Raw genomic sequence first — 25,500 nt, forward strand, 5'->3', positions numbered from 1 at the left:
ATAGTTTTTTTGCTGCTTAACTGTCATCTACCCACATGTAAATCTCACTAAACTCTATGTAATGACACTTCATCATTTTCTATTCCATTAAAAACTGGCATTTAATACTAATATAACTTATGTAACCTGTTATCACAGATGAGAAGTTTACTCACGTGGGAGTTGTGAGCTCTTTGTCATTCACCCAACGCCAGGCTCCATTTTCATATCTCAGTCCTATCCAGTAATCTCCCTTTACTTTGCTGATGTATTCCTACAGCAATAACAAAAACATACATGGTTCCTTTGTTTAAAACTGTATTAAAAGTGTGTGTGTGTGTGTGTGTGTGTGTGTGTGTGTGTGTGTGTGTGTGTGTGTGTGTGTGTGTGTGTGTGTGTGTGTGTGTGTGTGTGTGTGTGTGTGTGTGTGTGTGTGTGTGTGTGTGTGTATTTGAATAGCCTATTTTACCTTTTCCTCTTCAGTCTCTATGATGACCAGGTCCCCTTCCTTTCTCTGGCAGGCCTGTCTGCTCTCTTTCCAGGTCTTTCTCTCCAAGGAGAAGTAGTACCACTTCCCACTGAAATACTTCCAGCCGTCTCCAGGATAACTGCTCACTTGAGCCTTAAAAGCCAGAGAGGCAGCCTTAAAAGCTAGAGATGTAGCAAATCATTGTCATATTTGACCAAGCATTTTTAATGATCGCCTCTTACACTTTTGACAATGTTAACAACTCACAATGCTTCCATTAGAAGAACTGAACATTAATGATAGTAAATGGTCACACATGAGGAATATTGGTTATTTCTTACTGTATTATGGTAATGTATCACTGATAATTCAACATCAAGAATTCATTGCATGCAGTTTTCAAATATTAACCGTTAAGCATATCCATGATATTGACCGTACCCATCAACAGAAACCTTTCAACTTGGAGATTTCATTAATTAGTTATGTTATTGTTGTGTTTGTGTTTATACCATCATTTAAAGAGGCTTTCACAGAAATCCTTCAGTCATAACGGAGCATAAGGGAGTATGCGTACTGTCAAGTTTAGCTTGAATGCCTTGTTGTTCCCTCAAAAGAATCTGGTAGTTGCTCTGTAGCTGTTGCATGTCCACCTGAGAGTCTATAAAAGAAATCAGTAATATAGGAGCTTGGCACTACATCCGATGTGATATCTTGGGATATAAGTGATTACTTACAGTTAAGTTGATGTCGCAGTAATTTGATCTCTTCTGTATGATTCCTTAGTACATTCTGTAGATGCATCACTGTGCGATTTGACTCTTTCAGTACATGAGAGAGAGGAAATAATTGAATTGTTCAATTGTAAAGTCTGACTTGTTTGCAACTGTGTGTTTGTGTACAGTTCCTTACTATTAGTGCACTGCACACTCATCCACGTGTGTGACATATTGGTGTTTGCCGAACTTCATGAGAGCCTGGCTTACTATTATACATTGCAGACACAATGTAATTACTCAAAATATTGCAATTGTAGCTACGTAAATCTAGCTCAGAACTATCCCTATCCCTCATTACCACCCCTTACTGGAGGTAGTGGTGTTAGAGCTAAGGTTAGGATTGTAGTGTGAATTATTATAAAACATTACATTTGGCATTTTTATACAACACAGGCAGATGGAAAACAGGGAATATACACAATAAAGTGCAGATGGGTCCGTGTATCATCCGATCATTCAATTATTCCATTCAATTTGGCAAACGGAAAAACAAAAAAATGATGCAATATTTCATTTTCGTATTTTCGTATGAGCAAAACATTGGGGATTGATGTTTGTTTTCGTTTTTCAAACTAAAACAGAACAAATCATAAACAGGGAAACCAAAACGAAATTTCGACAGTAATTTTCGTTTATTTGTTTTCTTTATTCTTCACGGTAGGCTACATTAGCCTTCCCATGGTCTCGTGGAGGCGCTAGAGCCTCGTGATGTCACAAGGCGTTATTTCAATTGGGATGTTGAATGAAGAAATGTCCATCAACATTGTTCTGCCTATAGGCTGGCAGGGTGGAAACCGTTTTCTCCAGGGAAGCGTCTGCGAAGGGCCATTTCACAAACGCAAATCGAGGAAGAGAGTTTAGATAATGGCGTGTATTACAGGCTGCACTCTGTCTCTCACGGCACGTCAGTCCATGTGTGACTTCGGGCACAAACGCGAGATGCAAGTTGACCATGGTGCCATTTAGGGCAAATTGTGCGCAGTCTGGGTTGACAGACAGCACATGTAATATGTAACTCACCCGACTCGCTTGGTAGGGTAGGTTAGTGGTCAGAGCGAGGGACAGTAGCCTATCATCTTAATGGAAAGACACTTTAGGTCCACGTTTAAATGGCCATGCGTAACGCATCCAAAACCAGGGAGGTGTTCCATGGTGTTATGACAGATAGAGGTAGCCTAGAGGTCGGTCGGATGGAGACGTCTAGCACCTTTCACAAATGTTAACCTACAGCAGCTTAAGTAGTAGCCTAATGCTGATGTGGCATGCAGAAATAGCAACCAGATATATCTACTTAGCCTACGCCTAAACTGTGGAGGAGACCTCGCTGGCAGTTCCCAGGAATAGGCTATCAGTAGACGGTACCACAACAGTTGAAGAAAAGTTTCTTCCGATTCACGCACCAATGGTCAAAACTTCATTCCACCTGTAATAATAAAATGATCTAGTGGGAGGAGCCTTAGCCCATTGGATAGTGACAATTATTAATGTAGTTAGCTTATGGGGTGGACATACTGGACCGGACACAGTACAGTGCGTAAAGGAGTTAGGCTTCTTTTACCACCCACAGGCACCGACATAATTGGGGCTACCAGTAGGACAGAAAGATGTTCTGTGGAGTAGGAGCATCAGCAGGCTGATTATAGGCCTCGGGGAAATGCGTAAAGCAGCGCGTTTGGCAGCCACTTATGCACTATCGTGTCTTACTTAGGCGAGCAATAGAAAAGCACCGTGGGAAATAGGACCAATAATCGTAAATTAGAGTTGTTATTTCGTTTTGGTTTTCTCATTTATTACTTGTTCTGTTTTGAGTTGGGAAAAGGAAAATCAACAAACTCCCCACTTTTTTCCCATATGGAAAAACGGGAAAACAAAATATGGAGTCGTTATTTCGTTTTCCGTTTGCCAGATTGAATGGAATAATTGAATGATCGGATGATACACGGACCCAGATGACATGTTTTTTGTTTGTTTGCTTTGTTAGGTTTCTTTTTTCTTTTTAATACAATAGCATTGGATTAAGTAACACACATCCACACAACATGCCTTAGAGTCCACCCCGGGAGTGGGCCAGCTCAGCCATTAGTGCAGTAGCATTATAAAAACCTCTTTACCTGAGAGCTCCTCGTGCAGATGACTAGACTGTCGCCATGCCTCTGTAAACAAGCAAAATGTGCTGTTAGATTTAAAGAGACACCACACCACTTCTGGAAATTATAATGATAAATATAAGCTAATTTTTCACCTTGCCTTCAGTGAAATGATTGAGTTTTACCTTTCTCCTGTACTTCCAGAGTTTGGGAGTAGGCCTACAGGAGAAACTCGCAAACTCTTCCCACAAGCTATGTAGTGTATATGATTGATTATACAATAGTTAGATCCGGTCGAATTACTTCACAAATTCTGATTGGACAAGAGGCGTTCTACACGTCACTAGGAGTGAGGGTATCCTCCAACACTCTATGAATGACTCTTCACATCTAATAATCACTCCGCGACCAAAGATACAAAGTAACCGTTACACCAACATTCCATTCCATCATTCCACAAAATACATACATAAACAAGCGAGAAGTAATCGAGGAAGTTGACAGGTAGCCTAGAGAAGAAAAAAGAATAGCTATGGACGAGTTTATCATTAATTTCGATCTGAAGTATGAATCAGATGAGGAGGAGAGGGAGGAAAGGGCAAACATGGAGGTTACGCCGAACATCGCAACAAGAGCTGTCAAATTAACCCCGCAAGAATTGGACTCCATAGAAAAGAGCCGACACGAAGGGAATACCGTTAAACAAACTTTGTGGGCAGTGAAGTGCTTTACGAGTTGGCTGCAAGAGCGCAAGTATACAGCGGATCTCAAAACAATAGCAAAGGCTGAATTAGGCCATATGCTTAGAGAATTTTATGGTTCGATAAGAACAGTGAAAGGGGAAATGTATGGCATTAGCAGCTATGCTGAGCTGCGGGCAGGGCTCAATCGCCATCTCAACGAGCCTCCCCTTAGCCGCAATATTAATATAATGCTGGATACTGAGTTCGCAGCGGCTAATAATGTGTTTAAAGGTGTCCTCAAACAAATCAGGAGAGCTGGAAGAGACAAAACGACACATCACCCACCCATCTCAAATGAAGACCTTCTCATACTGAAAACCAGCACAGCCCTGCAGCCAAGCAACCCTAAAAGTTCATTACAGAAGGTGTGGTTTGATATCCAGCTACATTTCGGGCGAAGAGGCTGCGAGGGCAATAGGCAGCTGAAACCTGACTCATTTACGCTGGCAAGAGACGAAAATGGCTGCCAGTACTACACCATGACGTTTAATGAAGAAACGAAAAATCACAAAAATCCGATGGAGAGGACCAGAGAGAACAACAGAGGAGCAATGTATGAGGAGCCCGGTAATCCCCTCTGTCCAGTGGCCTCCCTCACTAAATACCTGCAGAAGATCCCGGCAGATGGGAAAGCGCTTTACCTTCATCCTAGGCGGCATGTATCTCCCACAGACGATGTTTGGTACACCACTGTCCCAGTTGGGATAAATCAACTAAGCCAGATGCTCCCATGTTTGAGTTTGGATGCCGGGACGAAGGTGCGCTACACCAACCACAGCTTAAGAGCCACGGCCATCCAGAAGCTGTCAGACGCAGGACTCGCGGCAAGGGAGATCATGGCAGTGAGTGGGCATAGGTAAGCGCAACATCATCTAGATTAGGCACCCATTACACACCTATTTATTAAGTAATTTTGTTTGTGTGTTTAATGTCTCGCTATGGCATATGTTTTTTTCTTGTAGGTCAGAGAGCTCTCTTGTGAGCTATTGGCGCCCCTCTATGGAGAGCAGGAAGCGGTGGAGCCATGTACTTGGAGCAAATCAGCAAATAACGTCAGCAAAATTGGATCAGCAGCAGCTATCCACCTATTTCACCCCACCACCTGTTTCAGACTGCCAGCCAGGGCCCTTTCTCAGCGGCTGCACAATTGCAGGGAACGTTCAGATCAACGTCTACAAATAGGCAGGCAGCGCCGTGGTGCGCGTTGCGCGGCAACCAAAGACAATAACTGGAACTATTTTCCGGAGCGGAGGAACAAGCAAATACACAATCAAATAAAATAATGAACATAATTTAACATCACTGTCAATGAAATAATTGTGTTGGCAAAGGAGCTATTGTATAAAAGCAATATAACACTCCTGGTCGTGAGGTTGTTCTGGGACACCCTCACGGGTGTAATTACCTACGGCACTCAGCCTGCGGCTTCGTGCCTGCGGCGAATCACACCCGTGAGTGTGTCCCAGAACAACCTCACTCCCACTCGTGTCATATTGCTTAAATCGAATGGAAGCTGGTCATATAAGAATCAATGGTAATCGCCAACTAGCTTAGAACTAGAAGTGACGTCACACTAAGAGAACAGCTGGAAGAACATGAGGAAGGTAAAACTCAATTATTTAACTCAAAGGGAGTTGCAAAAGGAGCTTATTTCCAGAAATTGCGGTTTGAGATTTAAGTGTTCTGGTCATTGATTCAAACAGGGCATGGTCGTTCTAATGTAGTCAGTTCATACATACAAGGAGAAGATAAAATCTGAAAACACATTTAGTGAAAACTGTGGGACGCTTTGCGGTCTCCTACAACGGAGAATGATTTTGATCAATAAATATACATTTCTGAATGGTTCAGGTATGGCATGTATTGTATAGGAAGTCAAGTCACAATTACAGTAAATTGTTTATAGTCTTTAAGTGTTTACTCACCTGTGTTGTCTCTCTCTAGAGTATTTAGTTTCTCCGCATTTGAAATGCCACTGAAAACATCTAATTATATGCATTGAGGGAACAAATATTCAGTTACACTACAGTGATCACCAACAGCATATTGTTAAATGCCAATGATCTATACAGATTTTTTTCTGGTGATATTTTTTACATGAACTCACTATGTTTGTCTTTACACTTACGTGGACTTTTATTGGTATTGTATTCACTACATACCAATATATAATGTCACATTTTGAAGTCACAACTGGCACATTTACAATACACATTAATGGAACATGCAAAATCTGTCAGTATCAGTTCATTCTTACTTACAGAGGGCGCAGAGCGTGAATATGACCACAAGCAGGAGAGTGCAGAGTAGACCCATCAGAAGCAGGAGCTGTGTGGGTTTGAGAGGGCCTCTCCACTGACCTCTCTCAGTGGGCGCTGACCTATGAGTGGGCTCGTCCGTGACAGGCTGAGAAGGGGGCTGGGCATCTTCTGAACTCAGCAAGTCAAAATAGGTTACACGTGTTAGTGCACACTGGCAGGACCAGGACCCTGTTTCTCGAAAGTGTTGTTGCTAACCAGAAAGCATTTTAGTAGGTTGCCAATGGGAAATTGCATTGCAACCAACTGAGATACTGTCTTAGTTAATAATGATGATGTTGAGAAACACACCCCAAATTCTACTGCACTGTTACTTCTTGCTACCTAGTTGAATGAACATAAACAACAAATATCAAAACTAGTCTTCCTCTGTGCTGGTCTTCTTATGCAGGATTCAAATGGCAGTAAGTACACTACAATATGGAAAATATCATCAGGTACCAATGACATTGCAGTGTACACACACACACACACACACACACACACACACACACACACACACACACACACACACACACACACACACACACACACACACACACACACACACACACACACACACACACACACACACACACACACACACACACACACACACTTAAAACATACCCTGATGTGGAAGGCTGAGTTTTGAGTAGATGACACAGTGGCTTCCTGTGAGGAGGACGAGGTGCATTACAATTAATTTCAATGACTATTTTTTTACCTTCTTCAGGCAGAGTGCCTGAGCTTGTAAGTCTAGTAAAGCTTGCAAGTCAAGTAAAGCTTCTTTGCACAAAAAAAAGACCTGAAGTGTGCGGATTGTCTCCTTTTTATACAGAAATATTTACTGAATCCTGCACCTTCTAAGCAGATGAGCGGTGGCCTATCACAACTTTAATTACTATTTTTAAAAATAAATATCAATGAATGGTAACACTTTATTTTAGGGACACATCTATTAGCACTAATACATAAAATATTAATGCATGTGTAAGTAACTTGTAAGGCATGTACTAAGCAAAATAAGACAGTTGTTAAGCATGTATTCACAAATGTCTTGTTCATGCACAATAAGGGATTTATTACCAATATAACCTTAGTAAGGACCTAGTAGACCGAGATTTCTATTTATGTGTAAGCAGTAAGGGCCAGAATACAATGTGTATAAGCTCCTGGTACACTGTGTGAACAAACCCTGAACAGTGTGAAAACAGATGTGGAATAAGGGTCCCTATTCTAAAGTGATGCATCGCTAAGCCCAGATGGCTTAGGGCCCCCACACTACCTAGGGCCCCCACTCTACGTTCCCCCGGGAAGCAAAGTGTAAGAACTTTTCAGAATCTACATTAGTCTCAGTAGGTATGAAGATCTCACTTATTCTACTCATTATGTTAATGAGTAATTGGAAGCATTATATAGCAAGGATTGGACGTAAAGTTATCAATGACGGTGGGTGGTGAGATGTCATTTTTTCATACACCAATTAGTTTTAATTGTAAAAACCCTGCAATAAATGCAGAATATAACAATGAGTAATAGTTTGGAAGCGAAACTAAGCTATTCCTTTCTGATAAATAAGTTAATGTTTGAGAAACTTAGCTACAAGAAGTGCAGTGCATGATGGGTACGCCCTTAGTCAGAAATGCAATGCATGGCCAATGCAGCAATGATAATATTTCTGTTGTTACGTACATGGCAAATTGTTTGGATAGCAACTAAATTTCACAAGTGAGGGGAGGAGCTAAGGACGTAGGCTCAGAGCTGGGTAGGTTGTCTGTTGGCCTAGATTGCGTACCCATCATGCACTGCACTTCTTGAAGCTAATGTTCTCAAACATTCACTTAATTATCACAAAAGAGTAGTTTAGTTTTGCTTCAAAACTATTATTCTAATTTTCTGCATTTATTTAGGGTTTTTTTACAATTAAAACTCAGTGGTACATGAAAAAAATTACATCTCACCAACCCACCGCCATTGACAAGTGTACGTTCAATCCTTGCTATATATAGGCTCTTGTTACCTCCCTCTCATTGATATGAACAAGAGAAAATTAGATGACTCGGCTGGATAAGTATTAACTATTTGATATTCCCTTACGCTTTGTAGATTGGGGGGGCTAGGTAGTGCAGGCCTGGGTGGAGTGGGGGCCCTAGGACTTTGGTAGGGCAGAGGCCCTGAGCCATCTGGGCTGACCAATGCATCACTTTAGAATAGGGACCCTTATTCTGCATCTGTTTTCACACTGTTCAGGGTTTGTTTACACAGTGTGTCGGGAGCTTATACACATTGTATTCTGCCACTTACTACTTACTAATAAATAGAAATATAGGCTTACTGGTCCTTACTAAGGTTATATTAGTAATAAATCCCTAATTGGGCATGAACAAGACATTTGTGAATACATGCTTAACAACTGTCTTATTTTGCTTAGCACATGCCTTACAAGTTACTTACACAGGCATTAATATTGTATGTATTAGTGCTAATAGATGTGTCCCTAAAATAAAGTGTTACCCAATGAATTTATTTCAGACAACTCAAGAAAACATTCTGGACACAGGCTTGTGTATAAGCAGCTGGATTTTTTCCCCCGGAGCTCTACCAGTAAGCCGTTAAAACAATGCTACAAATTTGTTGTTAGCAGAATGGCAATGACCGAGTCGTGGTGCATGTGTTATTTCATAGTACAGTAGTACTATGGTAATTAACCTTTCAATGAATATTACAGCGTGGCTCAGATGGTACGGCGTGCATTATGGGGCTTGACTTGACTTGACTTCCTTTTGGAGCGCACAGTAACATGCCATTAGCCTGTCAGGACCATCATGGGTTTTCAACCAGTGGTCACACCATGCATAGGTTTCTTTATTACATGTAATAAAGAAACCTATGCATGGTGCGACCTTTTTTCATTTTTCAGTCTTACAATATTTTGGTCAGCAACCTTAAAAGGAAGAAGAAAAAAACTGTTGGGTGACGCCTGCTCCAACCCTTATGAACTTTTCAACCAGTGGTACCATTGCCCACTAGTGGCCCATAGCCGCATTGCTGGTGGTCTGCAATAGAGTTCTTCAGTAACGCGGAAGCATGTAGTAGATTGTAGTCTTTCATGTTAGCATTTAAGGACTTCCTGGTTCGTATCGGCTTCCGGCCTCCATTGGGAATGAATAGGGGTAAATTTCAAATAAGGTCCGAGTGCAAGCACGCGCTTAGCGAACCCCCGCAAACTGTCGAGGGTGTTAAAAATAGGCTGTAGGTATGACATGGTTGATCATTTTGTGTCAAACTTCGACATAAATACGATGTTGCGTCCATATGCTAAACCCGGAAGCTTTTGGCGACTACAGAAGCGGCGCCTGTATCTAACGGCATGTACGTGCGGAGGCTTGTACCCATGGCAACCAAAGGAAAGTATGTAGTTCGGAAGTTTTAATGATCAGAAAGGGGTTAGCAATATTGAATTATAATCGTCATGATTTAACATGTGAATACACCAACATGATGATACGATCCGTTCCACTAATGAGAAAGGGATGCGGGGACACGCTAATGTTCGTTGTTGCCGTGCAACTTATATTTTTGCCAAACCTGAATCTCTATGGCGTTTTGCAATGTAAAAAATCGCCATTGAACCGGAAGTCCAAACGCCGCATACAAGTTGACGTCAACGCTGAAGAGCTCTATTGCTGTATGGTAGCCAACAGGGCAAATGGGACATATGTCCAGGGCCCAGGGAGAGAGGGTCCCCATAATTGGGTCCTCATTACATTTTATGCATTGGGTTTAGGGCCCTTAAGTATGACTATGTCCTGGGCCCAGGCAAAGCTGTCAGTGGCCCTGCTTGCTGTGCAGTTTAACTACTACAATTAGAAATATATACGCAAGCAAAGTGAGTCGTGTACTGCTCAATCTCAATGTTTGATCCAAGGGCCAGTTGAAAAGCCCTGATCTGTGCATTTAGAATGTTGTGGACTTTCTCTTTTGCTTTTAAATATTCTCTTCTGCTTTTACAAATGTGTGTGAGCAATGTCACGGCAACAATTACGTCCTTCCAACCTTTACCTCAAACATCACCAAAATGCCCCTAACCTTTTCTGTATAGAGGGAAGAACAATTTAACAATGCACCTGCGATGAAAGAGAAGTATCAAATGTCCTGTTATTTGTTACTTTTAAATGCAACAGCTCAAACTCCCATCCACAGCTCAGGGCAGCTGCTGGTAACAACAGGATTACTCAGGCTCAGGGGCGGTTCTAAGGGGTGGCAGGGGGTGGCATTTGCCCCCCCAGAAATATGATTTGCAACCCCAATTAAGAGCCCTGATTGTGACCAATAGCCTTAACCCATTGGCGCCTGAGCCAGTATTTAGAAAAGGTCCCCAATGCCTGAGGGCTTTTTGAGGTAAGAAAAATTGGTTGAAAACTCCTATGAAAAAATCAATATCTCAGCCTCTGGAATGCATAGGGACATGGGACAAATTGCATTTAAAAGGTAAAATCCTCTGCTTTCACGGGGTTATGCTCATTCAGCATTAACAAACACATATTCCTTTAAAAAAAGCATATCTCATAATCAAATGATAGAAAAAAAGTTTCATGTGCTTTCAGGATAGTGCTTGATGCTGCTATTTATTATAGGCTATTATTACGCTGCTATTGCTACTGTTACAATCAATAGCCGACTATAACTAAATCATAATTATCATTATTATTATAATTATTAGGCAGTCATTTCTGCCATAAATCGGGGGACATTTGTCTGATACAGCCACTTGCTCTCCCACCAGCGAGTATGGCCGTTTTATTCCTCCAAACGTTATGCAGAGACCGATGAGCAATTTCATATTGAGACGGGGCTCCACTTTGAGCTGGATGTGTGGCCGCGCGTCTATAATTCGCATGTCTACCGTTGTCTGCCTCACCAATAGGTTATCACCATATCCGAAAGTTCCTCAGTGAAAATATTCTGAAATATATCTAAAGGACGTGCTTCCTCAGATATTAGCACCTTCGCCAATTGCCCCGAGTATCGGAGTAAAGTTTTGGTAACGTCGGGGACGAAATCTAGCTGGCTGTCTATTTGGAAGCCACTCGCCCACCTCTTCATGCGGCCGCGGCAAATCACACTCCTGCTCTCTATCTAAAGGGTCTTCAATCATATTTCATTTCCTCGATTAAAATCTCTTCATTACCTTTCAACTGAACATCACGTTCGCTGTAACAGCGTGTCTTGGTATTTTTTTACCTGTGCGAAATGGCTAAACAACCCACGTCTTCAGTGGTTGATTGCGTTTGACATTTTTGTCGACGAATCAAACTTTTTTTTGCTACATGATCTTTCAAAAAATCGAGAACACCCACCTCTTGTGTATTTGAACAAAACATTGTGCATTGCATCTCTCATGCGTCGTGAAAATATTGACAAATCAATAATGTTGCGTTTTGCAACAACCGGCGTCAGGGCCAATGTTGCGTAACGCAACAACCGGCGTCAATGGGTTAATGCTTGACATCATTTCAGACATAGAACTTTAGGTTGCAGGGTTTCACTTTAAGGGATTCACTGTATCACATAAGTGTGTGTGTCGATTATATCGCGTTTATCATTTTCCCTTAGTGTAGGAGCATGCCCCCCTGAAGTACATTTCGCCACCTCTTTGCCACCCCAAGAATAAATGTCTGGAAACGCCCCTGCTCAGGCTGCATCTTATTCCCACTCTCCCCACTGCCTTGTGCTCACATGCACACATGTGACATTGCAGTGTACTGTTAAGCAATACAGCAATACTGTTGAGAGTGAATTGAAGAGCTTAAAATCCCTTCAAACTTTCTTGAATCAGAGTGAGTGGGACCCCCACTACGACCAAAGTTGACTCCAAATGAAGTGACGTGTCAGAGAAGTGTGAGTGGGAAGAAATGGGATGCATGACAATTAGGTAATTGTTAAAGTGAGGTCACACTCGCAGCACACTGCTGAACTATTGTATTTTGAGACTTTTTTTGTTATTGTTTGCTCTGAAGTCAAATATAAAAACCCGGTAAAGTCGTGTGGCCCTACTGTGTGGCTCTAATGGTAGGGCATTGGCCTGCTACAGTGGTGATCCGAGTTTGATTCCGGCCAGGGTCCTTTGCCAACCCTTCAACCTCTCTCTCTCCCGACTTGTTTCCTGTCACTCTCTGGCTGTCCTATTCTAAAATGTAGTCATAAAAGAAGAAAAAAATGTCAAGCAGTGTGCTGTGCGAGGGCCCCTCTTTACAGTAGCATTAAACTGTGTGGTCCAACATGACTGGTATAAACTACCCAAGCAAAGCATGCAAATGGTTTCCTGTGCTGCTTGCTACGTTAAGAGGAAATAAAATCATCCCCAAAATCAAACAGTGTATATCCTATCACTGTTCCTATAGGTGCCTACAAGTTCATTTTCTTTTATTTTGTATCCTCTCCCTTGCTTTCTGTTATGTCCAGGCTTGTCTTCAACTCATAGACTCCACCTACTGGCACTAGTGTGTCAGGTTTGTTGTTTGTTTTCTGAGGGTACAGGTACTGTATTTCTGATGGCATACTCGTCAGCACTTCCGGAGTATATCACCGAGTTCTGCACTGCAGCGCACACAATATCTGAGTGACAGTGGATCAGACTATTATAACACCATCAACCTGAACATTCTACTATTTACTTCAATTGGATAATAATCCTAATAATTATAACACAAATAATAATGATGAGTTGCAAAGCATCTCAACACAAATTGCCAAATCTCAAAGTGTTGATGTTGGAGTGTTGTTGGAATGTTGCATCTATCTTGGACTACAGTAGTAGTGGACCCAAGAAATGGGTGATTGGGAAACGGTTTATAAAATGTGTGCTTTGCATGGCAAAATGACTTTTCCATTACTATAAAACTTCACTCACCGTCTCCATTTCCATGATGTGACGGTCCAGGTGCAGAAATGTGAACGTTTGAGTAGGTGGCATCATCCACAACGGATTCTGGAGTTCGAGAAATGAATTATGAATTCTCACAAGTTTAGACCATCCCACAAGTTCAGCTCATTGGCATTTTCATGTTGAAAAACTGTGTTTGTGTTTTAATAGTGAAACACTGCAATCATGAGTTTGAGTTGACTAACACATGTATATATTTGATTGAGATACTGTATGCAGCATGTGCCTATAGATTCATATTCACCTTGACTAACAGTGCACAAATGTTATTGACAGCTAATTAACATGCCTAAACATAATTCATATTCTTCATGATCAATGTCCAACAATTTCTGAAACATTTGCACCCTATGCAGTATCAACTGCAAACCACAAGCACAAAGTATGCCAACAAAATGTATGTGGCATGTTTTTAGGTCTAGTACAATCAAAAGTTGGTTCAGTTTTTTATCTACCATAGCTAATTTGACTTGCCTAATTCAGGTCATTCAAAGTCGTAAAAGAGCAATTGAACTTCTGCTTCTGTTGGTTGACGGAAACAGTATGCCTTAGCATTTTTACAAATTACAGATCCCCATTACTGAGATTGAGAAACTGAGATTTCAAACAAAATAGATACTTACTAGCCTCAGATGTGTCCGTTTTACCTTGCTTGTATTTGTGGTTTATAACAGCATAAACAGTACCTTTGGACATCTTGATGAACTGATAACTTCTCCTTTGACTGAGAAATTAAAACTCTCACTTTCAACCTCCAACACACACACACACACACACACACACACACACACACACACACACACACACACACACACACACACACACACACACACACACACACACACACACACACACACACAATTACAAGAAATATACAAATATAGGCCCACACACCTCCCACTCATTTCCTGACATATTGCAGTCTCACTCTCACTTCATACAGACGACAGTCACATGTGGTTATTTACACATATTCAAATAGTTGGCTCCAGAACTACACTCAGGGGACTTCTTGGCTACGTACAGTATGTTTGTACTCCTCGACCCTCAGACAATATTTTCTTCTGGGGGCCACGGAGAACTTTGTATTACATGGCAGGAGGGCAGAGGTGGAAACACAGTTTCCTTTCAACACCGGTAATTTATCTGAGTAACCAGTAGACCTGCATACTTGTCTAATGATCAGCTAACTCTGTGCTGGTAGCATCAAATTTGTGGTGAGTTCTTGTTAGGTTCTTGCTAGGTTTTGCATTGGAGTAAATGGTGTAACTGATATTTAATATCATGTGCTAGTGTTGTACTTACACTATGAATTTACTTTTACTTTTGACAGGAGGAAGGGCAGGAAGTCAGACGAGACAAAATATTATTGACTTTCAGAAGTTCACACATCCTAGCGAATGGTGAATAAAGTGAAGTGTAAGCGAAGTGTAAGTGGGAAGAAATGGGATGCATGACAATTAGGTAATTGTTAAAGTGAGGTCGCACTCACAGCACACTGCTGAACTAAGCTTATCCTATTTTGAGATTTCTCTTTTTACTATTGATGGCTCTGAAGCCAAATTTAAAAAAAAATCGGAAAAGTGGAGCAGTGTGGCCCTACCATGGCTCATTAAAAGCATTCAGGGTTATTTGTCAACCGCAGAGCTACACAGGGGCCCTCAGAGATCCATTATACTGTATGCCCCGAGTGGGGGCCTCAGCACAGAATATTGGCTTTCAGAGAGAATCCACAAATTCATTGTAAGGCTTTCTGTGTCTTTATTGATAGGAAAGTTGAGAGTATGGCAGGAAATGAGAGGGAGAGAGAGATGGATAGGACTGGGATGGCACATGACTCAGTCCGAACTTGAACCTTGGTCCCCATCGGCATGCAAGCCCACATACAGTATACACACTGGTTAGGATGATTGATGGGCCTTCAGAGGAAGATTACTTGTCTAAAGAAGGGTCCCAACAAACAATTCATTTCTTTCAGGACACACACATTGTATGACAGAACTGGGGGCCCAAGAAATTATTTTCTGTCAGGGGATGTCCAAATTTGTATCTAATGTTTATTGACACTGATTGAACACTCTATGAACACTTGGCGCATCCAACTGGTTTAGATCATTAATGGGCCTTTGGAGCACTTCTGTAGGCTAAAACAGGAGTGGGCCCTCCGCAAAATATTCTCTTTTTTAAGTGCTTTATGTTTCTTTATTGTGACAGGAAGAGAATGTCTATTCAAGTTCTTTTGATTCAGACATGTAAAAGTTTGTTTTCTTTTACCTGACATGTTTCGACGGTGAAAGTCTTCATCAGAGGGTCACATGGACGTTGAAGTGTGACATGCTTTAAAACAGCTGATGTTGTGGACTCAGTCAGGATGGTGGTCTATAATTCAATGGTAATTCAAGCAAATGTGTATCGACACTTACTATGTCAATCATGTACCGATGATTTATGGGCCGCAGAGCTACACAGGAGTAGCCTGATTATCATCGACATTCAAATCTCTTCGAGACTTGGTCTGACCAAGTGCATAACAATTAACATTTCCCAAACAGCATGGTTGACCCGCCTCCCTCGGTTTGCTTATGGTTGTTTGCTTACTGACAAAGTGGGAGGAGTTCCCGTATTTCCGGGAACACAGAAAGTACTTGCATTGCTCTTGACCTGACTAGTTGCAACGCTGAAAGTGTTGGGTCACTAGGAGGGTACAGCCTGGCTAACACAGGAGCCCTCCAAAGACTATTTTATGACAGGAATGAGGCCCCAATAAATATTTTCTTACACAGGCCCACACATTCTATGGTGCAAGTATCCATATTTGTCACACTTGTCAGGACTATTCAAGGCCTCCCACATGTTCACAGGGCCAGAGAGGCCTAAAGAGGATTCTAACAAGGCCCCTGTAAATTATGCTTCCTGTGTTAAAGACACAGATCTGCAGCAGGACAGAGGTTTTTTATTGTCGCATTCCAGCTCTGCCTGTGGGCTTGGAGTGTGTTTTATCCTCCCGTCAGCAGATGGAGCTCTAGGTTAGACCTGGACATCTAAGGCTAATGGGCAGGCTTAAAGGGGCTCTTCCTACCTGAGCTCTCTCTGTGTGCACTGCAAAATGAGACCTTGAGTGTGTTTTAATATGCGACCTTGCCTCCTCCACTTGCCTCCTCCACTTGCTTCTCGTCATGATGACATCACTAACAACAGCATTATATTTCAATATCTTGCAAAAGCTCAATTGTAAAGTCTTTTTCTCATTTGCAATTGGGGTGGTGAATGAAAAACAGTCCCTCAAAAGTTGTTGTGGCGAGGCTGACAGCTGGGAAACTTTATCGTTTTCTCCACGGAGGAGGGGCCAGGAGGCGGGACGAGGAGACAAGCACAAGTGGAGGAGGCAAGGTCACATATTGGGATGCACCCCTTGCGTCCTCCACTTGTGCTTGTGGCCTCACTTTTTGCTGATGCCCCGCCTCTGTGGAGAAAATAATCCCCGCTGTCTATAGTATAGCCACACCAATGTTTGGTGGACTGTTCTTCATTTACCATCCAGTTTGCAAAAGAGGAAATGACTGTTTTGCGAGATATTAAAATATAATGCTGTTGTCAGTGAGATCATCACGACATATTACTTCCTGGTACGAGGCCACAAGCACAAGTGGAGGTCGCATATTGGAACGCACACTTTCTCTTTGTCTCATGGGAACCACCTCATTATCTAATCTACCATCCTTGCCTTGTGCTCGTGGCCTTGTGCTTCACTGATGACCCACCTCCATGCTCTCACTCTCTTCGGGCTCATTCATTAGGCAGACCCGCAGTCATTTCCCTGCACCTCACTTACACCACAAACACTCATTTACTGACATTCCCATTGGTTTATCACATTACTGGCGTGCACATTTGTTGGAAATACACACTTAATAGCAATAAAGCACATTTCCTCCCTTTATTGAAGACACGGTGATGTAAAAACACAGCAACAATACTGAATTTTACAGTATTTACAAATGCTTGAGCTTGTATATAAAAAGATTAATTACATTCACAGAAAGCATGTATGGCTGTATGTAATCCGGTGTCAATTTCAGAATATGATAATATCATACAAAACAATTAGGGTGACTTCAAAGCCAAGCAATTAGTTTGGACATTAGATTAGTCTTCATTGTCCCATATGGATATTCATTTTCACATCAAAAATAGTCAATACATCCAAGTGCAGCACTGGTGATTTTGTTTTGATCTTACATGCAGTAGATGCTGTACGTACTGTATACATCATGTATACACACACATTTTCCTCACCTCTATACTACAGGTATATACACACAGAACATGGACCATCCCCCAGCCCCATTTACCCAACTATGACACCACACATATGTACCCCTCCACAATCAAATACAAGCTACCAATAGTCTGTTAACATATCCCTTTTTCGTTATTATTGTTCTGGGCTTTTAATGCCTTTATTTGATAGAACAGCATGAAACGGTGACAGGACATGAATGGCAGAGAGAGATGTAGGACACAACGTTGTGTCAGGACAGTAGAGTGCCTTTAGCCTGGCAAGCCAGACTAAATGTGAGATGAAATGTGAACGTTGGCCTTGATCAATGAGATCAGTATGATATTGGAAGATTGTTGATGGGAACAACCCGTTGTTTTTCAAAACCTATAGGCCAGCGCTCTGACCAAAACCCTGCCCGATTTGCATTCAAAGATTCAAAACAAATCTCCTGCGTTGTGATCGGTCCACCAGTTTCAGGGCCTGGGGCATTGTCTGAGGCTAAACTCACTCTCAGGCTATGGTGCCTTAGTGTTTGAGCCGTGGTCAAGGTCCTGTTACGTGTAACATATCCCTAACCATAGCCACTGGGCCAGGGGTGGTTTGTAGTAGCTCAGCTTGATGGATAGGCCTTATCCACAGAACACTTGCTTCTAGATTACAACGCTGTTACGGGCCAGCCTTCTACTGCATCTAGCCTACTGCTTTGCTTTCACATATCCTTTTATGTTGCTCTGTACACCAGACATCGACCCAGTTTTTGTTCGTCCACGAGACCATCGCACAGTCATTATCGTTGTCGAAGTAATCGTTGGAATCGCCTTCGTAATCCTTTTGTGGCCGCCCTTCCTCCCAGAAGCTGTGTGTGCAGAGGCAATAGTTTGACAAAATTGTACATCTTACTTCACTATTATCTATGTAGTAACATGGCAGTTAATCCCTATAAATTCCCAATGTCCCCGTAGCTCCTATGCACAGTTGGAAAATTCCTAAAATTCCTGCACCAAAGTTTGCATGAAAAATTTCCAGAAACTTTGGATGACTACGACATACTGTGCTTGAGACACAAATGCTACTTTTCCACTGCTGGCTTTCTGGTAGGTCTACAGCTCGACACAGCCCGACTCGGCTGCCACTTTTTGCTTTACGATTGAGCTGTGTCGTGCTTATTCGACAAGCAAAAAGTGTCGGCCGAGTTGCGCTCTGTAGAGCTATAGGCCTACCAGAAAACCAGCAGTGGAAAAGAGGAAACGGCAAAGAAGCAGTAAAAGACCTAATTTTGCTCTTTTATGTATCTATAGTTGCATGTAGGGGTGTCACCTACAATGTGTCTAGGCGTATCGGTGCATTGTCTGTCCAGCGCCAGTCCCCCTCCTTCAGCAGGTCACTTAAGCCAATCCAGTACCCCCCGCCTGATGTCCTAACAAATTCCTGTACGGGTGGATTGATGGGTGGACATACATTTTTATGTAAAACATTATACATTACAGTACAATGTTGTAAAGAGGTTTGTGCTTGGCCCTCTTTCAATACATATGGTAGACAGAAGTAAATATGCATAGATAATCATAGAGATAAATTGATTAGCTAACCAAGTAGATAGATAGATAGATAGATAGATAGATAGATAGATAGATAGATAGATAGATAGATAGATAGATAGGTAGGTAGGTAGGTAGGTAGGTAGGTAGATAGATAGATAGATAGATAGATAGATAGATAGATAGATAGATAGATAGATAGATAGATAGATAGATAGATAGATAGATAGATAGATAGATAGATAGATAGATAGATAGATAGATAGATAGATAGATAGATAGATAGGATAATGAAGGGCAAATGAAAACAATACAGCAAGAACTGTACAGCAGCAGAGGGGTCAAAGTGAATGCATTGTGTACTGTAGGACACCAGTGCGTGGTATTACATAGCTGTCACACCATTTACATAATGAGATACTGTGTTGTTACTGATCAACACTGAAAATCTTTTTTTCTACTTTCGACACCTCTGGTAACTCGTAATACAAATAGTACAATAAAGAATAGAAACTGTTACCTGTTCTTCTGGCCCCTCTATGATGATCAGATGACCACCTACTGTCACACAGGCGTCTCTGCTGTCTGTCCAGCTCATGTAGTCCCTTGAGAAGAAGTAGCACTTCCCATTGAAGTACTCCCAGTCTTCTGAACAGTTCTTGTCTTTACCAGCTAGCACAGCTGATGGCGAGATGGCAGAAATGTTCACAGTGGTGTAGTATATGTGTATGTATGAATTTATATGGTCTGCATTCCTTTGTCCATGCTTCAGACAGGGTAGAATGGTAATGGTAAATGGTAATGGTGTCAACAATAATCGCTTCAACGAAGCATCGCAATGCAAGGCTGGACAATTCAATTATCGACTTGCCAAATGCCATAATCGATGCTGCATATTTGTTCAAGTTTCAGGTTCTTCCATGGGCATTTCCAGAGCAAATGAACTTTAAAGCATTGAACACTGCAGGACTGAAACACACAACAGCTAATAAAATGTTGTTTTCTATCTGACTACTTGTATTGCCTTATGACTTCCGAAAAAATTCCCTTGCTTTTAGTAGAAATTTAATACATTGCAATGCATCGTAGAATCGGACTGAATCGATTCGAATGGAATCGCTACCACCCGAATCGTAATCGAATCGCAAGGGCAGTGCCAATGCACACCACTAGTGAATAGTAAACTTTGATGGTACGTACATCACTGCATTTTCTCTGCGTGTGTGTTTTCTCAGTCTTGTGAGCCAAAGATATGGTGATTCAAAATGGTGGATTTGCAGTGCATATACATGTCAAAGGTATAGTACATGGGAAAGATCCACTTATGCTGTAAAATTCAGCTGGTTCGTGGGGAACCCAAACGTTCCTTGACAGACCCTAATGTTTTGTCAGAAGAACTAAAAAGTTCTAAAGAGAACACTTATTCTTCCACAGTGACAATCGAGGGGTTTCCAAAAGAACCTTTAAAGGGTTCTTCAGTTTGCCACTATGCAGGAACCCTTGAAGGTTATCTCAGGAAACTTTTAGAGAACCTTGGTGTTCTTCCGAACACCTATAGCTTCATCAGAGAACCTTTGAGTGCCTACACAGTGGCACCTGAGATCCCTTTGAAGGAGCTTTGAATGCATTTTTAGTAGTGGTGTCAACAATAATCGATTAGGCGATGCAATGCAATGCGGGGCATGGACGATTCATTTCAATGCGGCAAGTTCCAGAATCGATGTGGCAATTTTTTTACGTTTCAATTACTTCCGTGGATATTTCAGGAGCAAATGAATGTTAAATTAAATAAAAGCACTTCAAAGCATTGAAAATCTGAATCTTATGTATGTTATTTAGGCTATGTTATACACACATGTAAATCTATTACATGTGTGACAGTGACAGGAGAGTGGGACTGAAACTTACATTGGAGCTCGGTCTGGATATTGGACCTCTCTTTTTTGATTGCAGTAATCAGAGTTTGTATATCGTTCCAGTCTTCCCTGGGTTCTATTTGAACACATGAACATTCAAGTTTTAATATCTACAGTTAAGCCAGTGTGTCCGCCTTCCTCTATACTGACTCTGACACATCAACCCAGTCTCACTCTATCCGTCACATTTTGCCTTCTGGTCATTCTGCCCAGATGTCAAGAACTGAAGTAGAGGGTGATCCCTTACCGTCGTTTGACAACAAATCTTGTCCAATTCTTTTTAATGACCAAAACGGAAAAAACTCTATTGTTTATGTCGCCTTAACTTAAATCTGTTCCTAATGCAAACCGTCCATGGCTAATTTTTATTGTCACAACATTAACCCGTTAAGACACTGCTTTATAAATCTGCTGTTACCAGAATGGCAATGACCAAGTCGTGTAGTGCATTACTTGAGGCCCAGTGTTATGTCATAGTATTGTAGTACTATGGTAGTTAATTATTCAATGACTATTACAGTGTGCCACTGGAGGTACGGTGTGAATTTAGGGGATTTTTGTCGGGAAAAGCAGTGAATGAAATCATGAGAACAGCAAGCATATTGTATATATCAACAATAACCCTTTCTATACTATCTGACTTGTGTGGGGATCTTCATTGCTTGTGAATGGAGGACCAACACACGTTGTAGAAATGTTACTGTAATTTCATGTCGGTGGAGACAAACCCTTCAAGTGTCTCCCAGTCACCCTCCATGATCAAAAGTGAAAAATCAGCGGATTTAGTCATGCTAAGTTAACGTCAGCTAAATTAGCTTAGTTTAGCATAGTCGCTGTAATCTAATGAAACCAATTCAAAAATTCTGCCAGATTCAAGCAGTGGCTTGGTCACCTGTAAAACACTCCTGCTCACTTATCAAACTCTAGGGACTGCGGAGAGTGAATCAATGTTGCCTGGAGGTGGGCTATCCCTTTAAGCCTAGTGTAAAAAGCCCAGCATCAGGTAGCGCCAAAGTGTTAAAATGGCCAAAAGCCTACAGCATATAAGGAATTATGTTATGTCAGTATTAAACCTTGTTATATATTGATATATAATACTTATAGGCCTATACTGATATTATATACTTAGATACTATTAATACTTCTCTCCACTAGTTGTTGGTCATGCTCAGACTTACTACATCCTCTTTGTAAATTTGTCAAGCTATTTGGAGTGAGCCACTGAGGCCGAACCCATGTGGTGACCCATGTGGTTAAATTTGGGTGGTATATCATGCTGCATTTTGCAGCTAACCAACAACTGATTGACCATCAAGTTTTAGAACTTTAGCCATTCCTGTGTTCCAATCAATTGGGCCAGGAATGTGCATGTTTAGCTTCTGATATCTTGAGCTCAGAGCTGGCGACTCTGCCATTGAAGGTCACCCAGAACACTTTGTTCTTGATACCAGAAGTATCCTAGGCTATTTTTTTATCCTTAGCGATATGGGTTTTTATGATTCGTCACCCCTGGGGACATGGAGACAACATCTTTCCTAACTAAGATCATCCTTGCATACTTGTAACCTGTTGACATGAGGAAGACGGTATAAAAAACATTGCCACCATTTTGTCAGCTGTCGGTTGATTTGTCTGTCATTTGCCAGAGATAGGATGCTGCCTAGTTAGTGAGACGCTGTGAGATTTGGTCTCCTTTTTTATTTCTTTTTAACCTTTATTTTTCTTCTGCTTTTACTTCTTTTATTGTCTTCTTATTCTTTTTGTAATCTCACTTTTTCTATAATAAATTGTATCCTGATCGATCCTTTTAATTACGAAGTCAAGACTTATTTTATTTTTGCAAGTGAATCAACTAAAACATAACGCAGAGCATTCATCCTTCAATTTCTATTGGAATAAACTCCAAAATGCACCCCAAAGGTAAACTGTCATGTTATAGTTATGTTTATAGATAACATATTTATCTCCTAAATGGCATTATAGGCTATGTAAAGGAATGCATGATTGGTTTCTTATCTTTGCCAAACATGGAGATGCACAGCGATGCAACTGAAACGCAACCAGAACTAAACAGACCAAAACAGTGTTTTTTCACTGTATGCCAAGGTTGAGGTTTTACAAAGCAGGACAAAATCTGATTGGTGTAAACGTGTTGATCAATGGCAGGAGGGTGGTCAGAGTGGCTGTGGGAAAGACACAGATGTTAGATATGACCTAAGACTATACGTGTTTTTGGTTGAATCATGCTGCTGTGCCTTTCAAAGCAACCATTGGTAAGTTTTCCTGTTGACATATTATATGTAAAGCCTTGATTCTGGGATTTTGGAAGTTGTACATGAGTTTTTAGAACACCTGAAGTTAAAAATGACTTAATCTGATGTTGCAAAATGCAGTAACATTTTAGCAGTTTCTGCTCAATGAGATTCTAGCAACAACGTTAGTGTTACCAGTTACTTCGAAAATGTAATGGACGTTACTTCGAAAACGTAGTCAATACTTCCTCATCCAAAAAAGTAACAGTTATTCCACGAGAGAAGTAGCTACTGTAGTTCAAAGGACCATTAAGTATTGCGCTACATTTTGTATTTTTTTGCTTACGTTAGTACAGTATTTCCTACTTTTAACACTGTTATTTCCATCACTGACTGTTACACAATATGGATATGTTTTGCTTGGTTACGTTTAGGTCTAGGTAAATTAAACAATAAATGGAAATGTTTAGTGAGTTTAGATTTAGGAATTCATATAGGTCAAAGGGACTTAACCAATGAACATCACAGTCACCAAGCGGCCATTGACAAAACCGTGGCAACAACATTAATATTATGCAATAATGCTATATTTTGTTTGGTCATGCTAATGGCACAGTTAAGGTCTTGGCAACCTAAAAAATAAACGTGTTAAGTGAAATTAGTTGAGTGGTGTTGTTGATTCAGTCTGGTTTGTGTTTCCATTACAAACCGAGTATGGTTGGAATTACGTTTTTGGCGTTGTCACGTAGCATTACTTTACGTAGGCTAGTTGACTACCGTAAGGCCGTAAAATATCTAATCTATCGGTTCAAGGCTTTACATAGTTTGAGTGACATCATACTTGTATACTACAATGCTGATTTCTGACTTTTATTATAATATCAAAGTTATAAAGTGTCAAGGTAAAGAGAAGTCTAACGGTAGGGACACATAAACACGAATTTGGCCAAGCAAAGTGTAGCAGAGTGGACCTCACTTGTTTAATCTAATAAGACCATAAAGATTAATTTCGATCTTTGTAGCACCGACTACGCCAAATGTAACCGAGTGGAGGTACACTGAGCAACTAATTTGATTAGATATAGTGAAAAGTGACTACGCCAGTCTCATTGTAGGGCGAGACAACCCAGATGCTTTACATGACACAATTTTCCCCGAGAGGTTCGGAATGATCTTGTTGGACACAGCTGTTGGTTTTAGAGCTCGAGTTTTTTTTCTTTTGTTTTGTGCTTGGGGAAGACGGTGGCTGCCCTCCCTGCAGCGATCAACGCCACAGCGGACACCCAGGCTCAACACTGCTGACAACTGTGCAGTGAGTGCAACATGGAGGGGCTGTCAGAGCTGAAAGAGATGGCTGCACATCAGCAGGGCCAGCTTGAAGTTCTGACTCGTTGGCTGGATGCATCGCAGCGGCCTCAATCAGGGTCGTATGGGGCTGACGTTACTTGCTGGCGCTGCCAGCAGCCGGGCCACCTGGCAAGAGACTGTGATGGACCACGGGTCCCTGCTGGTCAACAGACCTCGCCGACAGCCCGCTCAGGGGGCAATGGACGTGCCTCCACTCGCCGGTCAACCGGAGGACTGCCATCTACTGGGCTAGGAAGCCACAGTCCGGGCAGAGGGTTGCCGGATTCTTGGGGACAGTCCATGCCCATTCAGCCCAGCGTGACTCCATCCTGTCTCGTCCTCCACTGTCTGTCTCTATGTGTGTACATGTGTATGTTAATGTTGCTGAATCTGAATCTGTTGGGCACATTCTAGTGGGGGTGCGTGCGCCTGTGGGGGTTGCTCAGCTTGCTGGGTGTGTTCTGGTGTGTACGTGTGTGTGCCTGAGTGTTGATGGGAAGAAAGAAAGGTAATGATGACAATGTGGTGAGGTGACTTTGGATTGGCACCGGGACGGTGCCATTTTAAAGGGGGGATGAGTGTAACAGGTGGGACTGTGTAGTCCTTAGAGTTGCAAATTGATGGTGAATTCTAGACTCTTGTTTCTCCTCTGGAGGCATGACTGGCCTGTGGGCTTAGCAGAGCGGGGCACTAGGACCCAGCGAGCTGGGGTGGGCAGGGGCACATCTCTAGCGGGTAGTATAAATTGCACTTCCGGATTAGCTGGTGAGGCGAGACCGGTGTTTGCTCACCTGGGCTAACCGGAGCTGTGGGCTGTGTTCGTGGACGCCTTGATGCTGTGGGTTGAAGAAAGACCCTCGGG

At 41.8% G+C, this 25,500-nt stretch overlaps 1 long non-coding RNA gene across 1 annotated transcript; it reads right to left on the reverse strand.

The window, feature by feature from the left end:
* Positions 1-1,019: 1,019 nt before the first annotated feature.
* LOC134437806 (uncharacterized) lies at positions 1,020-3,384 on the reverse strand. Its single transcript, XR_010032483.1, has 3 exons — positions 3,339-3,384; positions 1,186-1,269; positions 1,020-1,109 (listed from the first exon to the last, which is right to left on the reverse strand). It is a non-coding gene; the product is annotated as an uncharacterized LOC134437806 (long non-coding RNA).
* Positions 3,385-25,500: the final 22,116 nt, after the last annotated feature.

This window comes from Engraulis encrasicolus, chromosome 21 (assembly GCF_034702125.1).
Source record: "Engraulis encrasicolus isolate BLACKSEA-1 chromosome 21, IST_EnEncr_1.0, whole genome shotgun sequence".
Taxonomy (NCBI): domain Eukaryota; kingdom Metazoa; phylum Chordata; class Actinopteri; order Clupeiformes; family Engraulidae; genus Engraulis; species Engraulis encrasicolus.